Source organism: Pongo abelii, chromosome 3, assembly GCF_028885655.2.
Source record: "Pongo abelii isolate AG06213 chromosome 3, NHGRI_mPonAbe1-v2.0_pri, whole genome shotgun sequence".
NCBI lineage: Eukaryota > Metazoa > Chordata > Mammalia > Primates > Hominidae > Pongo > Pongo abelii.
The window spans coordinates 139,956,926-139,973,276 of NC_071988.2; the positions used below are offsets into that span (position 1 = coordinate 139,956,926).

A 16,351-nucleotide genomic window follows, 5' to 3' on the forward strand; every position below is an offset into this window, starting at 1 on the left:
AAAAAAATTTATATATGTACATATATATATATATATATATATATATATATAGCACAAGTTCATTTGGAGATGACTCTATTTGAAGTGCTTCACAAATGTCTGGCCCTGAATCAGATGGCCTTCTCCACCTCTACTTGGGCACTGCCACAGTGTTAGACTAAATAGGAATACCTCTCTGGAGGAAAATTGTTCGCTGGCCTTAATGTCCCGGGGTTAGGAACAGAAGATTGGAAAGGAGGGCTACAGGGGGCAATGGTTGGCCCTATGCCTGTCCCTTCTTACCTCTCTGCTGGGCATGCAGCCCAGGAGTGAAAGGAAATCTAGGCAACATATCAATCTGCTATTACACTGGCTTAGACGACATATGTGTGCAGATGAGGACTTCTCTAATAGAGGTGTAAGATTTGAGGATCTCATAGGAAAAGACAGCATGACCCTAAGCTGTTTGTAATTCCAGATGGATGGTTGGAAGGAGCAGTAGCTGGTAAAGGTAACAACTCTCCCAAAAGCAATGAAAAATTTGATTATGTCTCCTATCCAACTTAGCTGAAGAAAACCCTAAAATACAGTCATAAGAACAGTAAGTATCTTATTTTGTAGAAGAAGTTTTTCTGGTTTTGTGTTTTTGTGCAGAGGAGGTAGAAAAAGAAAAGAAAAAGTGAATATCATTTCTGAATCTGCCTACATTCCCTGAAACATTTAGGAATTTATGAATTCATGAATCTTGTCTATTCTCTGAAATCTTGTAGAAGAGCCTGACCTCCTTTGGCTATATCAATATAAGTGACTGAAGGGCAGAGAGTGGTCCTGCTTTTCTTTTTTCAATATTATTGTATACCCAGAGCCATTTAGTAGGTGTTCAATAATTTTTTTGATTATTAAAATGATGAATGCATGGCTGCTCAGAAGACAGGGCAGGCTCTCTCTTGGGTAAGGAGTACATAGAAAAATAAATGTAGGTTCTTAAAATTCTTAAAAGGCACAAGACTTCCAGGGGACACTCTAACTAAAAAATAAATAAAACCAATCTAATACATATTACTTGGCCAAAGAATTCTAGCATCCTGACATTTTTGTGGGCTTCCAGAAGGAGCAATTGGTTTAGTCACATCTGTAACCCCTCTATCACATAGAACAAAAAGGATATATAACTTTCTGACTTTTAAAACACAATTCCAACTAACCCTTTCAGGACATTGGGTTCTAATCGAAGGTCTTGCACTACGAATCCAAATACCCTGATAAAGTTAATAAACAACCAGAATATTTAATTTCTGTATCATCGTTTGTGTCTCTTTCAGTTTCAATGAACAGCAAATGCAGCCCAAGCTGCCTTAAGACAAAAGTGAATGTGGCCAGTCGCGGTGGCTCAAGCCTGTAATCCCAGCACTTTGGGAGGCCGAGGCGGGCGGATCTCGAGGTCAGTAAATCAAGACCATCCTGGCTAACACAGTGAATGTCTCCACCAAAATACAAAAAATTATCCGGGCCTGGTGGCGGGCTCCTGTAGTCCCAGCTACTCGGGAGGCTGAGGCAGGAGAATGGCGGGAACCCGGGAGACGTAGCTTGCAGTGAGCCGAGATCTCGCCACTGCACTCCAGCCTGGGCGACAGAGCGAGACTCCGAATCAAAAAAAAAAAAGTGAATGTATTTGTTTATGAATGAAAAATCCAGAGATAGAACTTATTTCAGCCATAGCTCGATTCCAAGCTCGAAAATCTCCATCTGGGTTTCACTTTTCTCCAACTCTCAGTTCTGCCTTCCTGAGTATCAGCTTTATTTTCAGACTTCTCATGGAAACAGGAGAAGCTCTAAGCTCACATCTTCATTATGCAAAGTCCAGTAGAAGAGAGTACACTTTCTTAAGAGAGGGAGGAAAAAAAAAGTCCCACAATGGTGGTTTTTATTTGTTTTTCTCTCTGATTGGCCAGACTTGGGTTACATACCCACCCATGCTACCAGGACATAAAGCTATCACTGGCCAGACCTGAGCTGTGGGTCTACCAGCGAGTCAGAGCAGCGGCTGACATCACCTAAAGCAAATGGGCTGCGGGGTGAGATCAAGTGGTTGGATCTTCCAAAATGAACAGGGGTACTGTTTCAACAAGAGTGAGTGTTGGGAAGCAAAACCACAAATGGCCAATACAAAGTATCATTAGTAGACCCCACTTAATACAATTCACATGTTAGTGGAACCAAATGAAATTTTTAAAAATATATATTATTCGATTCAGACTTCTAATCAAACTATAGTTCTGGAGAAGGTAACCTCACACCTTGAATACAAAATATCTCTTCAGTTGCTGGCCTTCCACTTGTCTTCAGGAGCTGGAACACATGGCATTTGAAAAAAACTGGCGAACAGAGGAAACTCTTGCAGACTCGCAGCCGCCCTGGTCCAGTGCCAATGGCAGGAGCGCGACAGGAGGGGACCGCGTGGGTGCGCCCCACCCTTCCAGCGTCGCCTCGGGGACTCGCACCCCTTTCCCTGGCCGCACAAGACGTTTCATCCTTGGCGGCCACCGCCAACCCGCCGGGAGGGGCGGTCGGAACTGGCAGGCCGGGGTGGAACCCCCGGGGTCTCCTTGTCGAGGCCCGGGCAGCCAGATCCGCAGGGCCGGTCCGGGCGGGAGCCCGGCCGATGGAGGCGGCTCCCGTCCTCAGCTCTCGCTCCCTCCCCTTCCCCGGGGCGGGCGCGCGCGGGCCGGGAGCTGGGAGGCGGCGGCGAGGGCGGCGGAGGCGCGGCCGGGCGGGTCCCAGGGCCGCGGTTCTCCAGCGCAGGAGTCCCCAGCGCACCCGCTGCGCTCGCCCCGCAGCCGCAGCCTGAGCGGCCGAAGTCGCCACCAGCTGTGTCCGCGCAGATCCCAGGCGCGGAGGGGAGAGGTCGCCCGCTTGTCGCCCCCGCCGGACGCCGGGCACCGCGTAGCACCCGAGCGCCACCCGGACGCGGGGCCCTGGGGAGCGGCTGAGGCCGAAGACCCGAGGGAAGGAGGAGCCCGCGGACTGCTGCAGCCCCAGGTAATCTCCATGGAGGACGGGGCCGGTCTCCTCGCCCAGAAACCCGATCCGGGCGCCTTGGAATGCGGACTCCAGAGGCGGCACCTCGACCAGACAAGTTTCTCGCGGCCTGGAATGAGGGAGTCCTGAAACCGACACTCGTTTTATTTAACCAGCTTTTTTTCTCCTGTTTTAAATAAGTTTATTTAGACAATGGAAAGAAAAAAACAAACAGCCTCTTGAGTGACTGTGGGTTTGTAAATATAATCCTAAAAGTTTTTCATGGTGTGGTTATTTGCTTGCGCATATTTATTAACCTGTTAAGTCTTCCACTAGTCAGAAAATTGACATATAAAATATTATTTGAGGAACGTTACAAGTTTGCTGTTGTATTCGGGCATCCTGTTATTCATCAGCTTAGTTAGCATCTGTCTTCCCCCGAAGTGGTACCAAAGCCGGTCCCTTGGCGACAGGTCTTGCATGTGACACTCTTGCCCTCTAGTGCCTCACCAGCTTGGTAGCAGTTTGATGGCTAATATTAATAAGATGTTACATAACATGAGAGTACTGGGCCAGGACTGGTGTTGCTGCCACTTGTAAAGTCAAAAAGCCTGAGCCGATGGTAACGAGTGGTACTGTTTCCATTTCTTTTCCATCTATTGCAACTTTCTCAAGCATTTTCAGCTCTGAAATTTAAATCCAGGTAAGTGTATTTATTTATTTATACTGTGCATTAATGCCTCACTCATAAATGTAGGGGCTTTTAAGAGATAATAACTTTGCTTTCAAATAATGTAAAAATTTCAAGATTGAACAAGTGCTTCATTTTATTCTTGAAGAAGAAATATAGAGTATTTTGATTAAATTAAGTGAAACAAAGGACCGTCTCACTCAGGGATGATTTTAAAGCTTCCCTTTCATAAGATTATGGTACTAAAGAAATGACCTCTTGTAATTGTTTAAGATATTCACCAACTTATAATGATTCTGAAGTAGATTTGTTTAACAGATCACATGTCTGTTGCCCTGACAGAATTTTGTAAGGAATATCAGAGACTTTAAGCTACCTGCCTATCTACACAGTAATGATCCTCAAAAGGCTTTCTATTTGATGCAGTTTATAGACATTATTTAAAACTATACAATTAATAAAATTAAATGGAAATGGAAAGAATCGATCTAGGTATCAAATATGGAAATTTTGAATTTAAAGAAAATAGGTATATCTTCTATTTAATATATCCATTTTGTGGGGGCAGGTAAAAGCAAAGTTACATCTTTAAGGGGTTTACTCAGATCCTTTTTCAAATAGCTTTTCTAATAGCTGGATACTGTCTAAGCATCAGAGTTATTTAATGTTGAAAATGTATTAGTATCTATATTCTTTATAAACATTGAAATATAGCAACATATGTAATCTGGAAGAGTTTAGAAGAAAACACTTCTAGACAATGCAAACAGCTACATTCTTAATACATTTGTATTAAATTAAAATACAAATCAAATATTGAGATGTGTGCAACAACTGACCTGGGACACACTCTTTTTTTTTTTTTTTTGCCCTTAGAAAATATCATGTTATCAACTACTGAGCAATGCTGTTCACCACCAGAGAGCAGGATGATATGGCAGAGAAACTCTAGAATATCCGATATTCAGCTGAAGGGAATTTTTTTCCTTTTTCTTCATCCATAGCTTCCTATCAATATTATATTTAAGATGCAGATTTCAAATATACATTTGAAGGAGGCTCCTTTTTAAAATAGTACTGAACATATAAAGAGGCTTGCCTAAGATAAGCTCTTTTTTTTTTCTTTCTCTGGTTAACAAAGTATCTACCATTTCTAATTTTGTTATCATTTTTCTTTTTCATCTTGATGGTAAAACAGAAGATTTGTTTCTTTGTGTAAATAATGTTAATTTTGAGCTTGTCACATGAGTTAATTTTCTTCATAGTCTTTAAAATGAAGAATTCTCACATTACTAAAATGTTTTAGATAAAATAAAACTTTTATCTCTTTCTGGAGATATTTGTTATAGTTTAGTTTGGTGGAGTTATATATACCCTCTTTTTAAATTAATTTTCTTGAGAAAAGCATTATTTCTGAACATTGCAGCAAATATTAGAGTAATTTTTGTTGTGACTGAAAAGTTTGTTAAAAAATATATAGTAAAAGAGATAATCAGGCATTGGAGATGCTTTTTCTAAACCGTATATTCTGCTAAAGAAGTTATTATAAGCTAAAATGTAAATATGTAATTGTCTACCTGTCATTTCAAAATTTTAAAACTGTAAAGAAATTACAATTTTTTTTCTTTTAATCTTGGGACTCTGATTATATGACTTCCTTGAAACCTGGTTGAGTTTCAGCTGCTTTTTGGTGATTAGAGCCTTAAATGTGCATTTGTTAAGATACAAAATATATTTTTTAAAACTATATATAAATACTTTGTGATTTATATACACTATAAAATCAGGGAAATTGAATTAAGGATAAAAACACTATTCTCAACTAAATGAATGCCTTGAATTTCTAATTGCTTAACAGTTCTGACAGTAAGGAAAAACAGTAGAAGTTTACTTTCCCTGTGCTATGTCTATTATAAATGAGCATTCACACTGAAATGCATGAACTCTGAACACCTGTCCAGATTAGGAATGCTGCCAGGCCACAAAAGTAACGACCTACATTATAAAGATAATTAGTCTGAACAATGCTCAAAACTATTTTATGACTGAAGTTTCTCTTAGAATAGTAAAGGGGTGATTTTAATATTTCTTGGTTTGTCTGTTTGTTTGTTTATATTAAAAAACTATACTCTTAGATACCTAGATATCACAATGAGTGATTTATTCTCTCATGTTACTCTAAACATTTTCATCGATTTCATGTAAGTTACAGGACAAGAAAAAAGGTAGTCAGGACCTACTACAATTAATTAATGTCTATAATAAATTATTTCCCCAAATCTTCTACAAATTACTGAGGGCTATAATTCTTGATTACCTGTTGCCAAATAAGAGCCTAAAAATCAATTATTGCAGTCCTATCCTAAAACCTTTAAGCATCTCAATGATGGCTATCCATTTTACATATATTTCATTGCTGAATGTTTTTGTTTCATTAAAATATTTGAAAATAACATGAAAGTAGACCTAAATTCTAGGCCTGGCTCTGCCAAGAGAGGAGTGGCCTTGAACAGCTCCCTTGCTGGCTCTGGAGCTTGGTTTCTTCACCTGAAAAATGAGGATTCCAGAGACCCTTTTTTATCCTGTTTGTTCAACATTTTAGAAATTGATCTGGAGGACAGGATGAAGACAGATGAGAAAACATCAGTGAATAATACAAAGTTTAACTTGGTAATAAGTACTATTGTCTAGATTTTTGCTAGTAGAGATGTTACAGTTTATACTCATAGAATGGTTACCTTGTACCAGGCACTATTCTACTTTACATATTAATTTTTAGCTTATATAATCTTCACAAAGATTATTTAAGGTAAATAGTATTCCTGTTTCACAAATGAGGAAATTGAGGCACTGAGAGGTTACCTACCTGCCTAAGATCACATCCCTGGCAAGTGGTGAAGCTGGTATTCAGTTTGAGTCTGGCTCCAGCACACATTCCTTTAACCATTATACTACATTGTCTCTCTATAGGTTTCAAATATTTGTTCTTGATATGCCTCTTGATGGAACAGAGGCAATCCATATACCACTCCAACAATTTCCACCACTTCCCTTACATATGAAATACTCATTCATTCACCCAGGAGGTATTTACTAAGCATCTACTTTTGCGCCAGGCACAAAGTGGACAATTAAATGTGGCGCCTTCCCTAGCTAAGTATATACAGTCTAGTTCAGGTGATTTCTTTCTCCTCTTTTGCTACTGCTGTTAGGTGGAGTCTCACTTGTTCTAAAATGTGCCCAAGGTAACAGAAGAATAATTTACCTGACTCCTTTATTGATGTGTCCATACAATAGAGAGTAATAGAACCTTCAACCTCCTCAAGACTCCCTATATCAAATTTTTTCATTATTTGTTTCTACTCTTTTTGCATCATCTTCTCTCTGCAGATTGGCTGTCTTTCCTTATCTGGTTCATGTAACCTGCCCTAAAACATAGCCAACACTGATCTTGTCTTTCCTTATCTGGTTCATGTAACCTGCCCTAAAACATAGCCAACACTGATCTGTAACTTTACATCTAACGGTCCAGGCAACCAATGAGAGGCCAGGTTAACACTCTCTTGTTCCCATGAGTCTAATGAAGGACAAAGAAAAGGTTTGGATTAGACCCTAAAAGCTGCATTGTCAGTACTCACATATGTCATATGTGAGCATGTGTGACAGAATATGTCAGCGTATTTTGATGCATGCATTCTGGTCCAATCTTAGAGGGTAAAGGCAGACATTTTCCCCCTTAAGTCATATAGGGCAGAATAAACAGCAAACAGCATTGGGGTAGTTTTCTTCTCTTGCATCACTGGATGGCATAACACTGAGGGAGGTGAATAAAACATATTCTTCTCTTCATAATTTCTAATACAAAGATGGAGGGAGAATGATAATAGAAAGTCATTTTCCATTTAATGTACCAAACAAAGCTAATGCCCTCAAGTGCAGCTTTTCTGCCATCCATCTTTTAAAAATTGCAGTTCTAGAGACAGAGTGTATTCTTGGTCATACTCCATGTAAATCAGCTTCTTACTTGCCTACCACAGCAGGGTTTAATTAACATGACACAATTTCACACATTCTCTCCCAAAGAAAAGCTTGCCCTTGTCAATTTTTAATATTATTACTAAATTACTTTTAGCAAATCCATATAACATATTTGAGGCCTCCCACTGTATTTTTCAACATTATAAAACATAGTTTTATAGTTCATTCCTTTTTCAGAAAAAGGAATATTGTCAGGATCTTTTAAATATCTTTCATTTATGTTAGAACCTGAAGCTCTTTAGTTATTAATACTCATTTTCCAGATGGTAATCTTTTTTTCACTTTTCTTGTACTGCCAACTTTAACATGATTCTATTTCATTTAGAATTGATTTTTACTTTGGGATGATGGTGGGTGTTAGTGGAAGAGAAAAGATAGGTTACATTGACAAGCAGGCACTTCCCCTTGCAGATATTGCAATACTTTGCAAAATATATGTTTGTATATACTGAGTTCTTTCACTATGTTATGGACTTGTCTGTGATTCCAAAAACTAATTGCTTGCTCTGCCTTTTGTTAATGGTAAATAATTAATGGCTAATATTTGCTTGGTGGAGTCTTTTTAAAAACAGATGCATTGCAAAGCAACTCTATTCATGCTGAATTCTGAAAAATCTCAATGGAAAAAATAAGTAGTTGAGTAAATTTCAGTGAAAAGCACATTCTGGATATGCCTGATTTATGGTGCTGATCAAGGTGGTCACTGCTATTCACAATGTTTATATTATCGCCTTGACTGTTTGAGGCCAGTGTGACTGATGAAGATAGCCGTTCATGGAAGATGGTTTGACTTAAATACTGCCCTAGTTTGTGAGTACCAGCTGCTATTTGTAAAATTTAGTAGAGGCCTTTTTTCACTCATTCAGCAAATATTCAATGGGCTATTCTCACTTCAAGCACTCTATTAGACATTAAAAATATAGAAGTGAACAGGACAAGTACTTACAGATGCTTCCAAGCTATGGAGAAAAATTGCATAACTAATTATAACAGAAAATCACATAACTAATTATAACTTTGGAACATACTACAGAGGTAAAGTAGAGAGTGATGTGAGAATGTGTAACAGGGAGGCCTGACAGATAAGGGGGATCAGGGACGACTTTTCTGAGGCAGGGATATTTATACTTAGAACCATAGGATTTGGAAGATGAAACCAGATGGGGAAGTGGAGAAAAAACTTTCAGACAAAGGTAACAGCATGTGGAAAGACCCTGAGACAGAAAAGAGATTATCTCTTTTGGGAACTGAAAGAGGACCCACTTGCCTGGAACTTAGAAGGGAGAGCATCATCTAACCAGGCCTGAGAGATAAAAGTGGGAAGCATACCACACAGGGTCTTGTGGGACATGTACAAGAATATGAATTTTAACCAGCAAGTAAAATAAGTAATCATTGACAGGATCTCAGCTGCAAAGAAATAACAGAGTTCCACTTTGATGCTGCATTGAGAAAATGGTAGAAGAATCCAAGAACATTTGTGGTAAGATTAGTTGCTGCAAGTAAAAGAAGGTGTTAAGGATGCATATAGGTGATTGTTGGACCATGAGGATGGTTTTAGCAGAAAGATCATAAATTCAGTTTTAGACAGGTTAAGTTTGTTTGTGACATGATTCTGGTGGAGCCAAATAGTGTCTGGAATATAATAAGAAAGGGCACAGTTGATGTGAGTTGTTGTTGCTATTGTATCAAGTTGATAGTTCCATATAAAATTCTAGAGCTTAGAGGAAGGAGGTCTGAGTTACGAATGAACATTCAGAATTTACTAGAGTGTAGATGGTAATGAAAACCAAGAAGTATATGAGCTCACCTAAGGAAAGGGGGAGGGGTGAAAAGAAGCCCAAGGACATGGTGCTGGTTATGCCTCTGATTGAGCCTCTTTCTTTGTTCTAAGATCCATCCGACTTTAGATCTCTGCACTAAGGGTGGGCTTATGTGCTTCCCACAGCTCTGCTTAAGCTAAGATGCTCGTAGCTATCCCTTTATGAACCCTTAGTGTACTTTCATTGGTCATCTTCGGGATATTTCCCTCATTTCCTGTGTTATTTCTATTATCATCATCATAGCAGATAAATTTTGTTTGTTCATTGTATGTGCCAAACACTATTATAAGAGTTTGGTTTTTGTTTTTGCTTTTGAGACAGGATTTTACTCTGTCACCCAGGCTGGAGGGCAGTGGTGTGATCATGGCTCACTGCAGCCTCCACCTCCCAGGCTCAAGCGATCCAACCACTTCAGCCTCCCAAGTAGCTGGGACCATCTGCCACCATGTCCAACTAATTTTTATATATATGTGTGTGTGTATATATATGTATGTATATATATATATATAAAATAATTTTTATATTTTTTGTAGAGATGGGGTTTCGCTGTGTTGCCCAGGCTGGTCTCTACCCCTGAGCTCAAGTGATCTGCCCACCTCAGCCTCCCCTCATGCTAGGATTATAGGGGTGAGCCACTGCACCCAGCCTCTAAGAGCCTTAACCCTCATTAAAATCCCCTTAGGAGATATCATAGTAGCCCATTTTCTTATAAGGAAACTGCAGCATCTAAAGATAATAGCTGCCCAATATGCATTTCCTACTTGTTCCTAGCATGGAAGGAACGTGTTGCAGTTATCTTCCCAGGTGTACGGTATCTTTGATGCAGGCTGTTGGAGTTCATATTTCAGTTCTGCCTCTACTAGCTGTGACATCATGGGCAGGTTACTTCACCTCTAAAGGGTCCAACACAATTTCAATACATATGTAAATGTTTATTAATATTTGCTGCATTACTATTGTTATTCTATATCTTCCCATATCATATTATTTCCTTCAGGGTGCCTCATAGGAAATCTTGATGATGTGTTGACATTTATAACTGATCCAACCTTGTAACTTTCTTGAACCTAACTATTTCAGAATGCCTGTCTAAGTGATTTGTTGATTTTCAAAATTTAAAATACAGTTCCTTGATCATTCAGCATAGTCCTCATCATAGGTTGAATACGGAGCAGAATTCAACCACAACTGTCAGTTCTGTACTGCTGATCAAGACAGTTGTGTCCGTGGGAACTCTCTGACATGCAGGCTAGTGTGCTTGTTCTGTACTTATTCAGAGTACCCTACTGACCATGCAAAAGTCTTCAATTTTCTATGTGATTTTGTGAAAGCATTCAAGAACATATTCATCACTGTACTGAAATGTTTACATGTTGATCTTGTTGGCCTTTAAAAGTGTTTTCATCTCATTTCTTTTTGAAAAATTTGAAAAATTACTGGGGAAAAACATGAGCCCTATGCCCTTGGAAATTTCAGTCTAACAAGGAAGACAGACATTAGACAAATAATATTGTTAATAATATTTCATAAGAGTTATGATAAAGTCTCCAAACGGAGCCTGGTCTAAAGGGGAAGAATAGAGTTGGTCAGCAAAGGCTTTCCTGAGGAATTGGGTTTTTGTAGCACATTCAGACGTGCCTGTAACCTGTCAATTCCAAAGATTTTCTTGACTGTTTTTATTTGTCTACATCCAACTATGTTATATAACATTGTGATTTTCTTATCTAATCATCTATAACTTAGTCCATCTATCTATTTGAATCTGAAGTGTGCATCACTGAGTCAAGCCAATTTCCCCTCTTAGTTTTATGTTCCTATTATACTGGCATCTTTATCTTCTAGTCCCCAAGCCTGCTACCTCCCCCAACCATAATTTAACAGTAAGCATGTTTTTTTCTTCTTTCTTCCCAAATATCTCTCATTTCCATTCTCTCTCAAAACCACCTTAGTCTGGACCTATACCACCTCACACATGGATTACAGCAGCAGCCCCTTAGCTGGGACTGTCTTGACTCTGCCTACTTCTTCACTCTGCACAGTGTGGCATGTTCTCTCTCTGTTCATATTACTGCTGTTCATCATTCTGGGTGTCACTACTACACTAATCATCTGTAAACACTGTCTTTATCAAATCCCTCTGTTCAAATGCACCCAATGCTCTTTATTTTCAAGTTCATACCCTTGTACTTCACAATCACTTTCAAGGACATTCATTAATCTGCACCAATCTTTTAATCAAATATTATTTCCATTTTCAACCCCAAACATAATATCCTATATTTTAGTTAATTTCACTGTGAGCTAAGCACATTGTAACCATTTCATTTCTTCAACCTTGCCAGGGAGTTTTGCCTGACATGTTGTCCCCATCCTCATATCCAAACCCAGTGCATCATGGCATGTCACTTTCAAGCACCATGTCTCTTAGAAACTGCCACTGACTTTACTAAGCTTCACTAATCTCTCTCTCTCTGTCTCTCTCTCTCTTCTGAAATCTGTAACAGATAGTCTATACTGCATAAATCACTGTTTATTATGTACAACATACTGTTGGCTGCTGTTTCACAAGTCTCATTTCCCTTAATAGAGTCCATTATCCAGGGGAAAGGATTATTCCTAATATCCTAACATACTTCCGTGGTGTCCACAGTATTTACTATAGCACTAATTCCAGAGTAGGTGTTCAGTAAATACCTGATCACTAATTGCATAATGATAAGTGTTTCTGGTGGGTGAAGGTTTTATCTACCATAGATATTATGATATTAAATTTATCCCATGTTGGGATGCTGTGATTACATTAACTTAACATTGAATGTAATAGTTATTTGTAACTTCAAAAGATAAGTCAAAGCATTAGAATAAAGTAAAAGTGTCAAATTAACCTACAGGCATAAGATGCCATTGTATTCCATTAATTCCACAAAAAGTCATTGCTCCTGGCACAAGTGGTGCAATGACAGGCAAAAGAAAGGTACTATCTCTACCCTCTTGGAGCTTCCAGGCATACAGACAGTCTGACTTTAAACAGAATTTTAATTACGGCAATAAGTACAAAGGAGATGCTCTTTTCACAAAGCCCATGTATACCCACTGGTCTTACCAAGTTTGGAAAGTCAGAGAAGGCACCACAGGTCAATTGTGGCGAGGAGCTTAATTTTCCATATTCATCCATCTGCATGATGCCTCACAAGTGAAGGGCTCAGGTGAAGTCTGTACCTTTGCCTTTGCCTACTGCTACAGTGCCACCTTCCACAGGAGGAGTGACAGCAACAGGTCAGTCCATCCTGAAGTTTTCAGAGCTAACAGAAACATGGAAGAGAATGGGAAGTAGCTGTCCTTGGATGAGTTTGTAGTATGAATTGAAAGCTCTGAGAATCTGCACCAGAGACTGAAGTTGGCATGGCAAAGTGAGATGTGCAATTGAAAAAGGTTTGCAGAAAACAGGAGAATTTTAATGTATGCATTTAAATATGTTAGACCAGTTCCTCAGGGACACGCACTGGAATTTTTTCTTTAGCTTCAGAAGGAAACTTGAAGAGTTTAATGGAAAAGAAATGTCCTTCAGCATTTTATAATGGCTTACAGAGAAGGTAACTTTGATAGATTCCTAATATCGGTCCTAAGTAGTGAGAGCAAATACTCCTCACCACTCTGCCTCATCACAGATAAGAATTGTATAAGTTACATGCCTTTCACTTTTGACAAAGGGGACAAATTGTAAAATGCTGCTATCTAAAATGGAAAATGTAGCAATACATTTTATATCTAGTCAAAAACACTTCACAGGTAAAATTGAAACATAGAAATGGGAAGATAGGAGATTTTTTATTCTGCTGTTATGCTCCAGAATATTATCATCATAAGCACGTACATAACTGTAAAAGTGCAATTACTTATCAAAATGAAATAACTATAATTACAATGAAAACTCTGTTGTCCAGGTAAATTTTTATTTCTTTAAATATCATCTGTATCTATACCAGAGCATTTAAAAGAGACGTCACATGGCATGCCAAGTTCTCGTCCCCCTTTCTCTGCAGTGTTTGTGAGATTTGTCCCTTCCCTACAATTCTCCCTCACCTATGATGATTTACAGTTTATGACTGCATTGTGAGAAATGAGACTGCACTGGCCTGCCAGATCAACTCTGTAAGATTGCTCTATGATATTCTCCATGTTATTAATTCTTGTCCCAGAAAAATCTGTTATGTTATCCCCCAATTAAGAAACTTGTGTGTCTCTAACAGAATATCACAGACTGGATAATTTATAAACATTAACAATTTATATGGCTCACAGTTCTGGAGATTTGGAAGTCTGAGAGCATGGTGCTGGCATCTGGTGAGGGCCTTCTTACTGTGTCATCTCATGGTGGAAGGTTGAAGGGCAAGACAGCATGCACAAAGGGGCAAGAGAGCAAGAGCCAGCCAAACTTGCTTTTATGACACTCTTGAGATAAGTAACCTGCTCCCAAGATAATGACATTTATCTATTCATGAAGGCAGACCCCTCATGACCTACTCACTTCTTCTTAGGCCCCACCTCCCAATGCTGTTGCATTGGAAATTAAATTTCCAGCACACAAACTTTGGGAGACACATACAAACCATAAGATCTCCCTGCAATCTTTCACAACCTCTGTACTCTCAAGTCTTACCATAATCTGGGTTACCCATAGATAGTCAAATTTATTTTTCAAGTATTTCTCACTCTTTCCTCCCACTCGTTATTCACGATCCTTACCCAGTATTGTGCTCATTCCTGCCTCTGTAACATTCCCTCTATCTCAAATGTCTCTTCAAATTACTCCCATCCTTCAAGGCTCTACCCAAATCCTACTCCACAGTACAGCCTCACCACCCCCTGGAGCATTCCACAGAATCCCCCACTTGCCATGGTCTCTTTCTTCTCTCATCCTGTTACAGTCATTGTCTGTAATCCTCAACCCTCACATTATTATCATTCTTGTCACTATCTCTGCTTTATAATTTAGAACGTTTTAAATAAATTCAGTCTGCTGAACATTTATATTTTAAATAGCATGAGAGCTACCCCATAAATATTTGAATGCATGACATATATACCCTAAATATTTTAATGAATGAACTACAATATATAATTTAAAAGATAAATAACACATTTATCCTATAAATAGAATATCCTATAAATATCCTGCAATTCTATTCTAGAATATTATATTATTTGTAAAGATAAACATATTGTTCAAAATATTGTTCATTGTTTATGTCATAGAATTTTGGAAGCAGAATGTTTCATGATCATTTATTCTAACTTCATCATTTTAGTTGGTACAGGGGCCCAAATGACACAATAAATAAGAAGCAGATGTGCAGATGTGCGATAGACTCTAATCTTATGACAAACACTAAATACAGTATTTTTCACCTGTGCTTGTTGTTGTACCAGCTAGCTTTTAGCCTGCCTTATGTACAATCCCAAGACCTGTCTTAATTTTTTTATGTTCCATTATAATTTCTTGCAAAGTTCCAGGACCATAAAACTCTAATAAGGTTTTGCTCTAAGAAGCACCCAGGAATTCCAGAGGGGGAAGGCAAGATGGCCAACTAGATGCAGCAAAGAAGTGCTACTCCCACAGAGAAAAACCAAGGGTTTGAGTAAATCAACATAATTTGAACAGATCTCTAGAGAGAAAATGCTTAAAGTAGATGGAGATGCAATGCAGATGCTGAGGCTGAGAAGGGAGAAGGCAGGCACAGGGTACTGGAATGCGGGGACTAGTCCCTGGCCCTGAACAGCTCCGGGGGAATAGGTTCATGATGGCACTGTGGGACTGCCCACCCTCACCATGGGCCTATGGGATCCTGGCTTAGAGGGCCCCGCATCCCCCATGGACACTTGATCTGACAAGGGGATCTGATTGGAGAGTAGACAAAGACAGAGCTTCATCCAGAATGGAACAGGAGCCTTTGTACATGGTGCAGCTCTGGCAGAACATGGTAATAGGCGTCCATAACCCAGGTCTCCCCATCTCCCTCCAAAAAGCTCTAGCCACAGCTGACCACTGGGCCAGAAGAAAGTAGAGCTGACTTCCCTGTGGAACTGGATCATGTCTGTTCTGCAGGCCTTCCAGCCTGCCAGCCCCTCTCAGGGCCACACCCTAGCAGCCCTCCAGGAACATGTGCACAGTACAGCCTCTGCTGCCCAGCCTGGGTGCCTTGCTCCACCTGATTATGTTCCTCGTGGCTTGGGAGCACTTTGGATTCCTCAGAGCACCCAGAATCCAATTCCAAGTGCCTGAAGGATGGAGCCCCAATCCCATCCAAGTGCCCGAGGGCTGCAGCAGCCAGCTCAGGAATGCCAAGCCAAGTTCTGTGGCTGGCACTCAATTAGGAGAGGAGCTCACACTCTCAAAGCACTGAGAGAGGTGAGATGCCCATTCATGGGCTGGAGTAGGGGGGCATGCCTCCCTCCACAGGACTCGCCACAAAAGGTTGTCTCCCATCTACCTGCTGCAACTTTGGGCCAGGGAGCCCTGCAGCCCATATCACCTAACAAAAGAAATGCAGACACACTGTCAGTGATCAGAGGGGCTCCCCCAAGGTCCAAGAGTGGACATGGTGAGGAGGTCACCTCTCTCCCTACCCACTGCAGAGCACGGCTGCAAATGTGAGAAATACAGAGGAGCCATGCAGCTAGATAAGAGGCTATCTACTGCCCATTACTCTTCAGCATCATCTACTGGATCCCAGCCCAAACTAAAACGCCAAAAATATTTTGCTACTATACACCCCTGTGAAACCAAGGGCAAGAATTCAGC

At 39.9% G+C, this 16,351-nt stretch overlaps 1 protein-coding gene across 1 annotated transcript in view; it reads left to right on the forward strand.

Moving 5' to 3' along the window:
* The first annotated feature begins 2,924 nt into the window (after nt 1-2,924).
* NDST3 (N-deacetylase and N-sulfotransferase 3) overlaps nt 2,925-16,351 on the forward strand; it is a 218,025-nt gene continuing 204,598 nt past the window's right edge. The window contains exon 1 of the mRNA XM_024246070.2: nt 2,925-3,700. The gene's annotated coding sequence lies outside the window, so the exon portion shown is untranslated. The remainder of the gene's footprint in view (nt 3,701-16,351) is intronic.